The sequence below is a fragment of the Bos indicus x Bos taurus genome, chromosome 22 (genome assembly GCF_003369695.1).
Source record: "Bos indicus x Bos taurus breed Angus x Brahman F1 hybrid chromosome 22, Bos_hybrid_MaternalHap_v2.0, whole genome shotgun sequence".
In the NCBI taxonomy this organism is placed as follows: Eukaryota; Metazoa; Chordata; class Mammalia; order Artiodactyla; family Bovidae; genus Bos; species Bos indicus x Bos taurus.
Genome location: NC_040097.1, coordinates 23119978 through 23135275, shown reverse-complemented (window position 1 = coordinate 23135275; position 15298 = coordinate 23119978). Strand labels below are relative to the sequence as shown.

The following is a 15298-nucleotide window of genomic DNA, read 5'->3' as shown; positions in this document are numbered from 1 at the left end:
TTTCTTTATCTGTTAGTGGACATTTAGCTTATTTCTATATCTCAGCTATTGTGAATAATGCTGCAGTTTGAGAGTGATGATATCTCTTTGATATCTTGATTTCAGTTTTACAGATTCAGTGGAATCACTATCAAAATCTCAGTGGTACTTTTTATAAAAAAATAATTCTAAAATTTCTTAGGGAACCACAAAAGACCAGGAATTGCCAAAACAATCTTGAGAAGGAAGAATGAAGCTACAAGTATCTCACTTCTTCATTTCAAAATTCATTACAAAGAAAATTAAAATAACATGGTACTACATAAACATCAATGTGTAGACCAATAAAATAGAACAGACAGCCCAGAAGTAAATCTATTCATAGTCAGCTGAGATTCAACAGGAGTACCAAGAATACACAACAGGGAAAGAAAGGCTTCCTCAACAAATGATGCTGGGAAAAAATGAAACTGGACTCTTACAGCATACACAAAAATCAACTCAAAACTGATTAAAGACTTAAATGTAAACTGAAATGGTAAAACTCCTACAAGAGAACATAGTAGGAAAGTTTCATGACATTGATCTTAGCAATGATTTCATAGATGTGACACCAAAAACATAAGCAACAAAAGCAAAAATAGACAATGAGGACTACATCAAGATAAAAATAAAAATCTTCACAGATTTTTATTGATAAAAATAAAAATCTGCACAGCAAAGGAAACAATCATAGTGAAAAGGCAGCCTATGGAATGGGAGTAAATATTTGCAAACTACATACCTGATAAATGGTTAATCTCCAAAATATATATGGAACTTCTACAACTCAATAGCAAAAACCCCCTAATAATGCAATTTAAAAATGGGCTAAGTACTTGAACAGACATCTCTCCAAAAAAGACATATAAATGGCCAAAAGATGTTGAACAAAATGCTCAATGTCACCAATGATCAGGGAAATGCAAATCAAAATCATAATCAATTATCACCTAATAATAGTCAAGGCGGCTATTTTTAAAACAAAACACCCAAGACAACAAGGGCTGGCAAGGATGCAGAGAAACTGAAAAGCTTGTACGCTGTTGATGGGAACGCACAATGATATGGTCATTATGCGAAACAGTTCAGGAGCTCCTCAAAATATTAAAAGTAAACTACCATATGATTTAGCCATCTCACTTCAGGGTATATATCCAAAACATTTATTTCTGAGTTGGTCTAATGACCTGGTCTTTAATCCTAACTTAAAATTCACTTCTTTGTGACACCAAGAGAAAGGGGGAAAAGAATTAAATCCTACATTATGAGATTCTTGTCAAGTTCTTGTATATGATGAAATATTTAGTTTAGGCGTATACTAAATGAATTTGAGGCAATTATCTGGGTTATTCAAGCTAAAGAATAATTTTACTTATATAATCGGGGAAAAGTGATTTTAAGAGAAGTTTTAATTACCTAGAAAAAGTCTGTAGTTCTCCACATTAAGGACAGATGTTTGGAGAAAACCACCATCATATCTTTAATAAATATTCTTTGGGAGTATTTTGTAATTATACCACTTGCACCACCCTCCAGAAGATGGCATGCAACTTTTTAACATACTTTAGCCAGTAGTTTTGGTTTTGCGAAATGATCTTGTAACAAGCAATAACAACGAATCACATTACAGAATAAGTTTTCTTTTTTTTTTTTTTCGCTTTACAAATTGCAAATATAAACATTCAAACAATGTTTTCTATAACTAAAGACCATTCCCTTTCAAAGATATACATGAATAGAAATCAATATCTTAAGTCTATGGGCTTCCCTGGTGGCTCACTGGTAAAGAACCTGTCTGCCCACGTGGGAATCGCGGATTCAGTCCCTGGGTTGGGAAGATCCTCTGGAGAAGGAAATGGCAACCCACTCTAGTATTCTTTCCTGGGAAATCCCATGGACCTCTGAGGGGGTACATTCCACGGAGGCACAAACAGTCGAACACGACCGAGGCACCTTAGCTCGGAGCATGTGTAAAAGGCAAACGAAGTTCTGACTATGACTAGCCTATTCAAAGTTCACACTGTATTGAAGGTTCAAGACAAGAGAAAACAAACAAAAGTGTTCTGCTATTCATGTTTGAAAAGTAAGAAAGGAATTTTTATCAGAGTAAGAAAGGAATTATGAATAAAATATTTCATTTTTGGAGAATTTATTTGATTATTTTGAAGTATGCCTGGGACATTTCCTGGGACAACTGCGAAGCAGCATGTTGATTTATCTGAATATTACTGTGGTTCTTTACCTTTGTGGAAATCATATGGGCACTTGGGATGCCAGGTTCTCTTCTCAGATTAAATTAGAATCTCTGGAGGTGGGATCTAGGAATCAGCATTTTTTAAAAACCTATCCAGGCATTCCAGTGATACTTCAGACGCCAAAGTTCTCTGGCAGTACCTACTGTGGAGGGACTTCCCTGCTGGCCCAGTGGCTAAGACTGTTCTCCCAATGCAGGGGGCCTGGGTTTGATCCCTGGACAGGGAACTAGACCCCACAAGGGGCAACTAAGGGTTCACATGCCACAACTAAAACTCCTGTGTGCCACAGGTGAGATGGGTGCAGCACATGAAATAAAAATTTTAATATTTTTTAAAAGTAAGCAAAACCATTAAAACATTTTTTTAAGTAACTACTGTAATTGTGTACTCATTTGCTTGTGGCAGGCATCACTAATCAAATATGGCACTTTTCCAACCAGAGTTCACAGTCTTAAAAATGCTCTGGGAAGCTCTTGCCAATCAATTCAGAGTTGATATGAATCCTACTTGATATCACAGTTATCAAAGGATATGTGACAGAGTGAGTTGTTCCGTCGAAGGAGATGGGTTTCTTAATGTGGTAACTAACTCCACTGTCTAGCATGAGTCAGCCAAACAACTGTTTTCAGCTACTTGTAACAAAGGACATTTCAGAGACTGTAGGGCATAATATCCATACACTTAGCATATCTCCTTGGAAACCTTGTACCTCTTCTGCCTGATGCTCTACAGCTTCTGCCAACTTCAACGTGCTTTTGCTTCCTTCCACACGAGGAGGACTGTCCTTGGACTGTTCTTGCACTTCAAAGGGCTGAAAGTGCCTGGAAATTTCCATCTCCCTGGGGTAATCCTTAACCACAGAACGAGAGGGAGAGAGAGCAGGAAAACTCCATCTCCCTTTCTTGGAGAGGTTAAAGCTCAGGGGTGTGAGGTCCCCTCAGGAGCTCCCACCAGGGATCAGCCTGAGACTGCCTCTGTGGGCTTTGGAGGGAGCAATTTGCTTGGCTTCCTCGCCTTCTCTCTTCTGTTTCCCTCACTTCCACCTTAGTTTTCCTGGAGTACTTAGTTAATAAATCTCTGGCTCAGAAATCTTCATACTGAGTCAGTTTTGGGGGAATCCCTGCAACAGAGGCTGAAACCTAAGACCTCTAGGCTCTAAGAGCAGCTCTATAAACCAGGCTTTGCATCATGCAGAGTTAGCCCAGCTGGTGGAAACATGTGAAAGAGTTTGGTGGTAACTAACTCTGCTTTCTGGCACAAGTCAACCCAACAACTGTTTTCAGCTACTGTAACAAGGGAAGATTTAGAGACAAATACGAGATAATCCTAAAGGAAATCAACCCTGAATATTCACTGGAAGGACTGATGCTGAAGCTGAAGCTCCAATACTTTGGCTATCTGATGAGAAGAGCCAACTCATTGGAAAAAGACCCTGATGCTGGTAAAGATAGAGGGCAGGAAGAGAAGGGGGAGACTGAAGATGAGATGGTTGGATGGCATCATGGACTCAATGGACATGAGTTTGAGGAAACTCCAGGAGATAATGAAGAACAGGGGTGTTGTCTGGCATGATGCAGTTCATGGGGTTGCAGAGTCGGACATGACTTAGCAACTAGACAACAACAACGAGATAATATTCCTGATCTTCCCAGATCCCCTTGGAAAACTTTGTATCTTTCAGTCTATGAAAAAGGTGGGACCTGAATAGACTACTGATGTGTGAGAAGAGATAGGGTGTGCTGTATCAATGTGTCGCACAGTGAAGTTATCCGAAGAGTTTTGTATAATGTAGATGCCAAGGTGACGCCCCTAGTGATCGTAATTTCATTAGTCTGGGATGTGGTCTGGACGTTGGCATGTTTCAAGCTCCCCACGTGAATCTACTGTACAGCCTAAAAGAACCAGCTTCAGAGTACCAAAAATTCCCTCTGGTCAGCCTACTTTAAATTCACATTTCCAGGCTTCCCTGCCCCAAGTATTCTGAAACAAGTACGTCTGTGTATCTAATAAACAATTATGGAAATTTCATCTGTATATAAAAGTAGAAAGAACAGTGTAATGAATACTCACTGAATCTTTGCTTCAATAATTGACTCATGGATGGAGGTTCTTAATGTCTAGGTGCTCTCTAAGCCACAGGTTGAGAAACATTGCAGATTGGTTGTCAAGTTAGCTTTTCAGATGCTGTGACTGCTACCAGGTATATAATAAATACCTAGCTAAGTCCACTGGGAATGTCTGACTTGGTCAGGGATGGCAGATCAGTTTCAACTTGCATACCCTCTCTGATGGATAAGAAGGATTCTGAGGCAGTCTAGGTTCAGCCGGCAAAGACACTATGATTAGTGCTTGATTAAAGGTCTTTAATCTTTAGCTAGCCACTGAGACAGTGTATTATACATGGTTAATAGGCTTTATTTTAAAAAGAATGAGGGTGCTAACTGCCAAATATAACTATATAGGTAGCAAACTATGCCCATTGTTTATAAGAGTGAATGTAGCAGAATGCTCTAATAGGATTAAAATGCAGGGTCATCTCAGGTGACTAGGGGTAAAGAACCCACCTGCCAATGCAGGAGACGTAAGAGACGTGGGTTTGATCCCTGGGTTGGGGAGATCCCCTGGAGGAGGGCATGGCAACCCACTCTAGTATTCTTGCCTGGAGAATCCCATGGGCAGAGGAGCCTGGTGGGCTACAGTCCACAGGGTTGCAAAGAGTCAGACACATCTGAAGCGACTAACACACATACTAACATAATTAATGTTTAGTCTAGATCCGTGTTTATAGTTTGAAAGTACTTTCCTGAAAATGTCTCTCTCCTATAGAAAGGTTTCCCAGGTAATCTGTGATTAGCCAGGATTTGTGCTTTAAGAACATCGAGAATATCTTGTTATGTAGAAAATATTTATCACAGATCATATTTGTGTACTCATTTCATTCAAGAAAGTATCAGCTTAGGACAAACTACCAAATTAGTCTTTCAGCAAAGAGCTCAGATTCTAATGTCAGACAGCCTAGGTGGATGTTTAGGCTTTACTATGTTCTGGCTTTGTGACCTTTGGCAAATCTCACCCTCTCTGTGCCTCAGTTGATTTGTAATGAGGTTAATAATAGGACCTACCTCAGGGTGATTCTGAAGATTAGATAAGGTCATACATTATCTAATGTGGTGGCTCAGAGGTTAAAGCGTCTGCCTACAATGCAGGAGACCTGGGTTCGATCCCTGGGTTGGGAAGATCCCCTGGAAAAGGAAATGGCAGCCCACTCCGGTATTCTTGCTTTGAGAATCCCATGGACAGAGGAGCCTGGTGGGCTATAGTCCACGGGGTCCCAAAGAGTTGGACACAACTGAGCGACTTCACTTTCACTGCTGGGTGATTCTAAAGATTAGATAAGGTCATACCTGCAAAGGCCTTAGAACAGTGCTTGACAGATAGTATTCAATAATAGAAAATGTTAGAATTCTTCTTTGATAATAAACTCTTTGAGCTTTTCTCTTATCTTTCTGCCTACTCTGATTTTCTATCCCTGCTCATCTTCCTTCAGCCCACTCCAGTACTCTTGCCTGGAAAATCCCATGGACGGAGGAGCCTGGTAGGCTGCAGTCCATGGGGTCACTAAGAGTTGGACACGACTGAGCGACTTCACTTTCACTTTTCACTTTCCTGCATTGGAGAAGGAAATGGCAACCCACTCCAGTGTTCTCGCCTGGAGAATCCCAGGGACGGGTGAGCCTGTTGGGCTGCCGTCTATGGGGTCGTACAGAGTCGGACACGACTGAAGTGACTTAGCAGTAGCAGTATCTTCCTTCTGTTAGATCTTCCAATGTTTTTCTGGGCTTCATCTTAGTTTTCCCTTGCCCTTGTTCCTTTCCCTCCCTTATTTCCCTTTAAACAGTAACACTGAGCTGTTGCCATTCATTTGCTAAGTCGAGTCCAACTCTTTGTGACCCCATGGACTGCAGCATGCTAGGCTTCCCTGTCCTTCACTATCTCCCAGAGCTTGCTCAAACTCAGGTCCACTGAGTCGATGATGCCATCCAACCATCTCATCCTCTGTCTCCCCCTTCTTCTCCTGCCCAGAATCTATCCAACCTCAGGGTCTTTTCCAAAGAGGTGGCTCTTCATACCAGGTGGCCAAAGTATTGGAGTTTTGGCTTCAGCATCAGTCCTTCCAATGAATATTCAGGGTTGATTTCCTTTAGGATTGACTGGTTTGATCTCTTCGCTGTCCAAGGTCTTTCAAGAGTCTTCTCCGGCAGCACAGTTTGAAAGCATCAATTCTTTGGGGTTCAGCATTCTAGTCCAACTGTACTGTCACTGTATCTTCATCTGTGTAAATGCTCTAAATCCCCCCCCTAAATATTTAAAAACAAGTTTAAATATAATGCTTTTTAAAAAGATTTTGTTGTTGTGGACCATTTTTAAAGTCTTCATTGAATTTTTTACCATACTGTTTACATACCATTTCATGTTTTGATTTTTTGGCCACAATGCATGTGGGATCTAAGCTCCCTGACCAGGGATAGCAAGTGCAACCCCTGCATTGGAAGGCAAAGCCTTAAGCACTGGACCACCAGGGAAGTCTCAATGGAAGACAGGCAGTATAAAATGATGGTCTGAAGTCAGAAAGATGTGGGCTTGAGGTTCAGGTTAACCATGGACTATGGTTATCTGTTCGTGGATCATTTCCTTGACATTTGTACGCCTCAGCTTCCTCATCTGTAAGATGGGGCTGAGAAGAGTACCAATCTCTTAGCGTCATTTTAAGGATTAAATGAGACAGTCCACGGAAAAAGGCTAAGCACAGAATCTGAGTCAGAGTAGAGGGTAGCCCTCACTGTTGTTTCCATGAACACGGAGAAATCCAGAAGAACCCTGTCACTGCTCTTGAAGCATGGAAGCCCTAATTCTCCTTGCTGGGTTTGGCCTGAAGTCTGGGCTCTGACATTTCTGATTCCCAAGCATCTCTGAAAGCAAATAGTCACGAACAAGCCTTTCAGAGAAGAGAATAAAGTGGATTTGGAAGCTAAGTCCACCCAGAAAGACATAAAACTCCCCTTGCCACACTTCCCCCTGTGAGCTGTTGAAATAATTCTCAACTTAGGAGTGAGGCTACCATTGTTATTCTTATAGCCAAGATACTTCTTTACTAGTTGATGGTGTTATTACAGATAAAATGGGGAGAAATGAATCTAAGTTGCCTGGTCCCACAGAGAGTTAATTTCTCATCCCTTGGACTGCCTTCCTGTTCTGGGGATCATTCATTTAGGCGGTTTTCCCAGTGATGGCCCTGGCTGCTTAGCAACCATCAGCTCCAACCTTCTCTGAACAGCGGCAGGAGTTGTTCATATCAGTGCCATCAATTTTTTTAAAGACTATCTCATTTTATGAAAAATTAAACCTCATAAAAATGCAGCTTCCCAATATATGTTGTTCCCAAACAGTGGCTGACAACTCTAATACAGAAACTGAATTGAGAACTGCAAATTCTTGAGTGGTTAGGCACATAAAGGTAGGTGTATTTTAAAAAATCATATATTTTTAAAATATATAACCAGTGCTTTTGAGCACCCTCAAGTAATGTAACCACCAGCCGTCCTTCGTCCTCCCACCATGAAATGGGCATCATTATTCCTGTGTTTGCCCTAAAAGTAGATAGGTGATGGATTCTTCTGCAGTTCCTGAATGCTAATTTCTACCACATTGTTCTACAGCAAAAGCAGAACTCAATTCTATCTTATTTATGTGTGTAGAAATGGATGGTATGAATTTAAATTAATCAGAACACCGTGATGCATCAGAAAATCAATAAATTAAAAGGTCACAAATTTCTCCAAATGATTTTTAGGCTGCTTTGTAATCCTTCTGGGTTTAATCTTCTCGATTAAATTATCTCCGGGTCTACACAATTATTAAGCCAGTAGTGCTCAGTTTAATTAACTCCTGGTATTAATCCTCCCATGGATTATTTGCCTGAGCTTTTTCTAATAATTTCTTGCCTATTCCAGAAACTTGAACCTCACCTACCCTCTTTGGCAAAACAAAACAAAACAACAACCAACCCCCCCCCCCCCCCAAAACCCATGCAGTGTGGTAAGTAAAGAAGCATTATGAAAAGCTCAGCTCTTAGACTAGAGGCACGCCACTTGAATTTTCTAAGCTTTAGTGTTCCTATTGGCGAAATGGGGAATAATATCAGTACCTATGGCAGAGTTGTTATGATCATTAAAACACAATGCATTTGAAGCATTTAACAGAAAACTAGAAGATAATATAAATGAAAGTCAAGGAAAACAGACAGCTTAAAGTATTGCTTGTACCTCTGTGTTGCGTGTGCTTAGTCGCTCAGTCATGTTTGACTTTTTGTGACCTCAAGGACTGTAGCCCTCCAGGCTCCTCTGTCCATGGAATCCTCCAGGCAAGAATACTGGAGTAGGAGGCCATTCCCTTTTCCAGAGGATCTTTCTGACCCAGGGCTTGAACCTGGGTCTCCTGCATTGCAGGCAGATTCTTTACTGTCTGAGCCATCAGGAAAGCCCCTGGTGGTACCCACACACATACAAGTAGATGAATAGACATTTCAATATTTCTGTTTTCCCCCTCCACAGCTCTCTGTCCTCTCAGCCCTCCCTGAAAAAAGTGTACCTTCAGCATCACCAAGTCAATAGAAATCAATCTGTCAAGTTTTCATTAAACAATCAGTATTCTTTTCTAAATGTAACTCCTTTTCATTCAACTTTAGCTTTCGTTGGAGTGTTGTGAGACATACATGTTCAAATAACATACTGAATATAACAGATTAGAAAAATCCATTTTTAATACTTAGGGGCAAATGAACTGGCTTGAAGTTGGTTGAATGGAGTACAATTTCATCAGCATCGTCATAGGCAAACATGAGCGTGTTCACATACGGTGGGTGGGAGGCGGGTGGCCCAGAGGACAGAGAGATTTCAAGACTGGTTCTTGGAGGTGCATATCATCTGGTTATTTCAGTGTCTCTGCAATATTTTGCTTTCTCATCCTGTCCAATAAACAGTACTTCCTTTCCCTGGAGGGCTCTAGCTTCACAATCGACAGCATTGGAATATTTCTACATCAGCAGTTTCTGATTTTGAGAGTGAAGCTGGAAGGTAAATACTGCTAGCGGCTTTTCATTTACTCAAAATGCCTACCCTTTGGTCCACAGTTCCCTTTTTGAGAGGATTTCACCCCATCTGGCTTCAGTGTGCTCCCAAATGAACATGCTTTTGGGATGGCCTTAGATATTAAATCATCATCTAAACTGTAATTGCACAGTTATTGGTTTAGGTACTAGCTGTGGCTATTAGGGCCCTTCTCTTCATCATCCACTTTCTTCAAAGCCAGGCATCAAGGTGATTTCAGTGATGGCATTTGTGACCTGCCACAGAAGGCAGTGGGGGGACTTCTCCCTGGATGGCTGGGGGCACAGAATTCATTCCCAATGTAATCCAGCAACTCTGAAAAGTTAATGGACTGACATTTTCTCCTGATTTCCTCCACATCTGCCCTAGAGGGTCAGTTCACAGCTCTTATTTCTATTTTTATAATGGTTTTTATGACCACCCTTTTCAGTCTTATGTTCTGCATCAAAGTGCTTTACAGGGAAACGAAATAGACCTTTAAACCATTCTAGTCAGCTTGCTCCTGAATCTCATAAGGACATTCTTCATGATTATGAAAGTTGAGGATGAAATATATCCTGGGTTAGCATCTTTAGTAAAACAGATCGAGGATTCAAAAATGGGATGTCACTGTTCCGTATATATGTACACAAATGAACTGACAAAAGAGAAAGAGATTCACAGACTTGGTTGCCAGTGGGTGAGGTTGGGGGAGAGATAGTTAGGGAGTTTGGGATCAACAAGTACACACTGTTATGTTTAAAATGGATAACCAACAAGGACCTGCTGTATAGCACAGGGAACTCTGCTCAATGTTATGTGTCAGCCTGGATGGGAGAGGGGTTTAGAGGAGAATGGATACACGTATATGTACGGCTGAGTTCCTCTGCCGTCCACCTGAAACTATCACAGCATTGTTAATTGGCTGTACTCCAGTATATTAAAAAAAAAGTTTAAAAATAGGATGTAACTGAAGTCAGCAGGAGAAGAATGCTCCTAAATTTGTATTTATCGTTATTTGGGAGGTAGAAATTGCCAGAATCTTTATCCATTGAAGAATTGAGGCTTTTGAACTGTGGTGTTGGAGAAGACTCTTGAGAGTCCCTTGGACTGCAAGGAGATCAGCCCTGGGATTTCTTTGGAAGGAATGATGCTAAAGCTGAAACTCCAGTACTTTGGACACCTCATGCGAAGAGTTGACTCATTGGAAAAGACTCTGATGCTGGGAGGGATTGGGGGCAGGAGGGAAAGGGGACGACAGAGGATGAGATGGCTGGATGGCACCACTGACTCGATGGACGTGAGTTTGAGTGAACTCCAGGAGTTAGTGATGGACAGGGAGGCCTGGTGTGCTGCAGTTCATGGGGTCGCAAAGCGTCGGACACGACTGAGCAACTGAACTGACTGAACTGAACTTACTCTCAAAATCCTCTGCCCCCATGTTTAACTGATCACATAAATAGTTTTGGAATAATGGATCATGCCTGTACCAGATTCCATTTTCTCTTTTGTCAGCCTGGTATATTCATGGAAAAATAATTATGTATATCCAAGATACTTAAAAATCTTAAGACTTGTTAAAAATGGGAGTAAAATTATTAACGAGAGTTTAAGATATTAACTCTTTCACAAAAAGCGAAAACTAAAGCTTTCCCTTTTCTCAGAATCTTTGATATCAGAGGATCTGGCACTGAAAGAATTCGGCTCTGCTTGAAGAATCTGAATAAATAATTCTTTTGCTAAAGTTTTGCAATGCATTTTCACTGCAACTCTACAGAAAGCAGACTACTCCTTAGTTTTCCAACCTCCAGAGTTTCCATAGTCACTGAGTTCAGTCGCTCAGTCATGTCCAACTCTTTGCAACCCCATGAATCACAGCACGCCAGGCCTCCCTGTCCATCACCAACTCCCGGAGTTCACTCAAACTCACGTCCATCGAGTTGGTGATGCCATCCAGCCATCTCATCCTCTGTCGTCCCCTTCTCCTCCTGCCCCCAATCCCTCCCAGCATCAGAGTCTTTTCCAATGAGTCAACTCTTCACATGAGGTGGCCAAAGTACTGGAGTTTCAGCTTCAGCATCATTCCTTCCAAAGAAATCCCAGGGCTGATCTCCTTCAGAATGGACTGGTTGGATCTCCTTGCAGTCCAAGGGACTCTCAAGAGTCTTCTCCAACACCACAGTTCAAAAGCATCAATTCTTTGGTGCTCAGCTTTCTTCACAGTCCAACTCTCACATCCATACATGACCACTGGGAAAACCATAGCCTTGACTAGACGGACCTTGGTTGGCAAAGTAATGTCTTTGCTTTTCAATATGTTATCTAGGTTGGTCATAACTTTCCTTTCAAGGAGTAAGCGTCTTTTAATTTCATGGCTGCAATCACCATCTGCAGTGATTTTGGAGCCCCCAGAAATAAAGTCTGACACTGTTTCCACTGTTTCCCCATCTATTTCCCATGAAGTGACAAGACCAGATGCCATGATCTTCGTTTTCTGAATGTTGAGCTTTAAGCCAACTTTTTCACTCTCCTCTTTCACTTTCATCAAGAGGCTTTTTAGTTCCTCTTCACTTTCTGCCATAAGGGTGGTGTCATCTGCATATCTGAGGTTATTGATATTTCTCCGGGCAATCTTGATTCCAGCTTGTGCTTCTTCCAGCCCAGCATTTCTCATGATGTACTCTGCATAGAAGTTAAATAAGCACGGTGACAGTATACAGCCTTGACGTACTCCTTTTCCTATTTGGAACCAGTCTGTTGTTCCATGTCCAGTTCTAACTGTTGCTTCCTGACCTGCATATAGGTTTCTCAAGAGGCAGGTCAGGTGGTCTGGTATTCCCATCTCTTTCAGAATTTTCCACGGTTTATTGTGATCCACACAGTCAAAGGCTTTGGCATAGTCAATAAAGCAGAAATAGATGTTTTTCTGGAACTCTCTTGCTTTTTCGATGTTCCAGCAGATGTTGGCAATTTGATCTCTGGTTCCTCTGCCTTTTCTAAAACCAGCTTGAACATCTGCAAGTTCACAGTTCATGTATTGCTGAAGCCTGGCTTGGAGAATTTTGAGCATGACTTTACTAGCATGTGAGATGAGTGCAATTGTGTAGTAGTTTGAGCATTCTTTGGCATTGCCTTTCTTTGGGATTGGAATGAAAACTGACCTTTTCCAGTCCTGTGGCCACTGCTGAGTTTTCCAAATGTGCGGGCATATTGAGTGCAGGACTTTCAGAGCATCATCTTTCAGGATTTGAAATAGCTCAACTGGAATTCCATCACCTCCACTAGCTTTGTTCATGGTGATACTTTCTTTCTAAGGTCCACTTGACTTCACATTCCAGGATGTCAGGCTCTAGGTGAGTGATCACACCATTGTGATTATCTGGGTTGTGAAGATCTTTTTTGTACAATTCTTCTGTGTATTCTTGCCACCTCTTCTTAATATCTTCTGCTTCTGTTAGGTCAATACCATTTGTGTCCTTTATCGAGCCCATCTTTGCATGAAATGTTCTCTTGGTATCTCTAATTTTCTTGAAGAGATCTCTAGTCTTTCCCACTCTGTTGTTTCCCTCTATTCCTTTGCATTGATGGCTGAGGAAGGCTTTCTTATCTCTTTCTTGGTATTCTTTGGAACTCAGCATTCAGATGCTTATATCTTTCCTTTTCTCCTTTGCTTTTTGCTTCTCTTCTTTTCACAGGCCTATTTGTAAGGCCTCCCCAGACTGAACAGATCATTAAATGAGAGTAAAGGAAATTTTGGAATGCCTCATTGGCAAAGGAATCTAAACAATTCTCTCTCTTTAAGGAGACATCCGGGCTGTGAAATCAGTTATTCAAATCCATATGAAAGAGTTAACAAGGCTCATTTCTTCCTCTTCAGCATATGGCTAGACCAAATGAAATCCTGCCCACATAGTATTCCTTCTATTCCTGTAGCGATTCTTTCTAGGATTATTAAAGAAATGTCTTTATTCTTATAAGTGGATTGGCTTTATGATTTTTGTCGAGTTATCTCATAAATAATCATTTTTTTGTAGGAGAGGTTTTGAAATAAGAACTGTTTTGATTTTTAGGATAAATAAACGGAAAATAGTAATTCTGGTTTCAATTATCAGTATACTTCTAGTTAGAATAGTTGGTTTTGTTTTTTTTTTTTTTTCTGGAAAGGTGACCAACAGTCCTGGTTTGCCTGGGCAGTTTCTGGGGGGTGTGTGTAGGACTTTCCACACTACACTGGATCTTGCATGCTTAGTCACTCAGTTATATCTGAACCCACAAACTGTAGCCTTCCAGGCTCTTCTGTCCATGGGGTTTTCCCTGTAAGAACTGGAGTGGGTTGCCATTTCCTCCTTCAGGGGATAGTCCTGGGTAAGCTGAGACCACTGGTGACTGTAGAACAGACTATGAATGTGAACATTCATCTTTCCATTAGGATACATTTCATACTTTCATTCTTCAAATCCATAAACATTTCTGCTGAGATAAAAACCTTTTAATCCTGTAATCAGCCTACTCTTTTCTCATAGTCATTATGTTGCTTTGAAGTGTTTTTAGCATCTTCTTTGTATTTGTCGGTCAGTTTCCCAATTGAAACGTCAGTGTTTCAAGGTGAGAGCCCACACCCATAGCTCTGTTTGCTCTATCACACTAAGGAATTCCCTTCAATTTTTTATTATTGATGGGGATTAACAGACTTATCTAAATTCCTGCCTGTCTTTTCAACGGATTTGACTAATTTCATTCTTAACCACTGCCAACTGTTAAAATAACTGGTTTGACTGACATTTTAACTAAATGAATCAATTGTTTTCACTGGTCAGTTAAAGCGAAACAAATTCTATTTCTGTGAAAGCCTGTCAGTTACTATAAAATCTTAGCTGTTTTTCCTGTGGCTACCCTTTCAGTTTCTCACTAATTATTAACGTGGTTGATCCTGGAGGACTGTTTACTGCTGGAAATCTAAAGATTTTCCTCATCAATGTCAACAATAAGGACCCCATTCTTACCTGAAGGTAAGGAAATAAATGTATTCTTTTAAATTGGTCTTGAAAATTGAATATGAAAATGTAGTCTCTGAAATTCATTATGAAATTTCCATTAGAATGAAATAGCTTTTCTTTTCTTTCTCCCCTGAGAAGGAAAAGAAAAAAGAAAAAAAAGTCAGATGTAAGCAATCTCTTAAGTTTGCAAAGAAAAGGCTTTCTTAACAGCTGAAGGCAAAGTAGTTTTTTAATGTATAAAACATATTGAAATTGCAATAGAATTAGGTATTAATGCAAAATATTCTTAATATCTGATGGGCTGAATTGTCTCTTATTGCTCTCAAGGAAAATTCTGGTGATAATTATCGCCAAGAATTTTATAAAACCATACTGAAGGGACAGCATTTCTAAAAAATTAGTGCTTACACTAGGGAGCTAAGAGCTCAGTGGTTTAGCATAGTCTCTAGAGCCAGATAGCCTTGGGGTCAAATCCTCTCTTAGACACCTTGGTATTTACTTCTGAAAGTTACTTACTTTCTTAAAATCTGTTTCCACATCTGTAAAATGGTACCTACTTCCTGGGACTGCTATGAGGAATAAATGAGGAAACACAAGGAAAGTGCTTAGCATTGAGTCTAAACTCTAGGCAAGTATTCAATAAATGGGCTAACTCCAAGGTCCATACTTTCCACCCTCATACTGCCTCTAGCCTTGACCCCTCTACCACCAGAACAAGTGGAAAACAGCACACACCAAACCATTGCCACTCTGATAGTCTTCTCTTTTAAATCAAGATCATTCAATATGGAAAATGCTATTTTGAGTGTTACCTCTGCAAATTCAGCTCTGCCCAATGAAGTCAACATCACACTGGATGAGGAAATTCCAACTGGGAAAA

General features: G+C 40.6%; 1 protein-coding gene across 1 annotated transcript in view; it reads right to left on the bottom strand.

The window, feature by feature from the left end:
- Positions 1-15298, bottom strand: part of C22H3orf49 (chromosome 22 C3orf49 homolog) — a 113409-nt gene that overhangs the window by 39753 nt on the left and 58358 nt on the right. Inside the window, 1 exon segment of the mRNA XM_027523270.1 lies at positions 14425-14548. The gene's annotated coding sequence lies outside the window, so the exon portion shown is untranslated.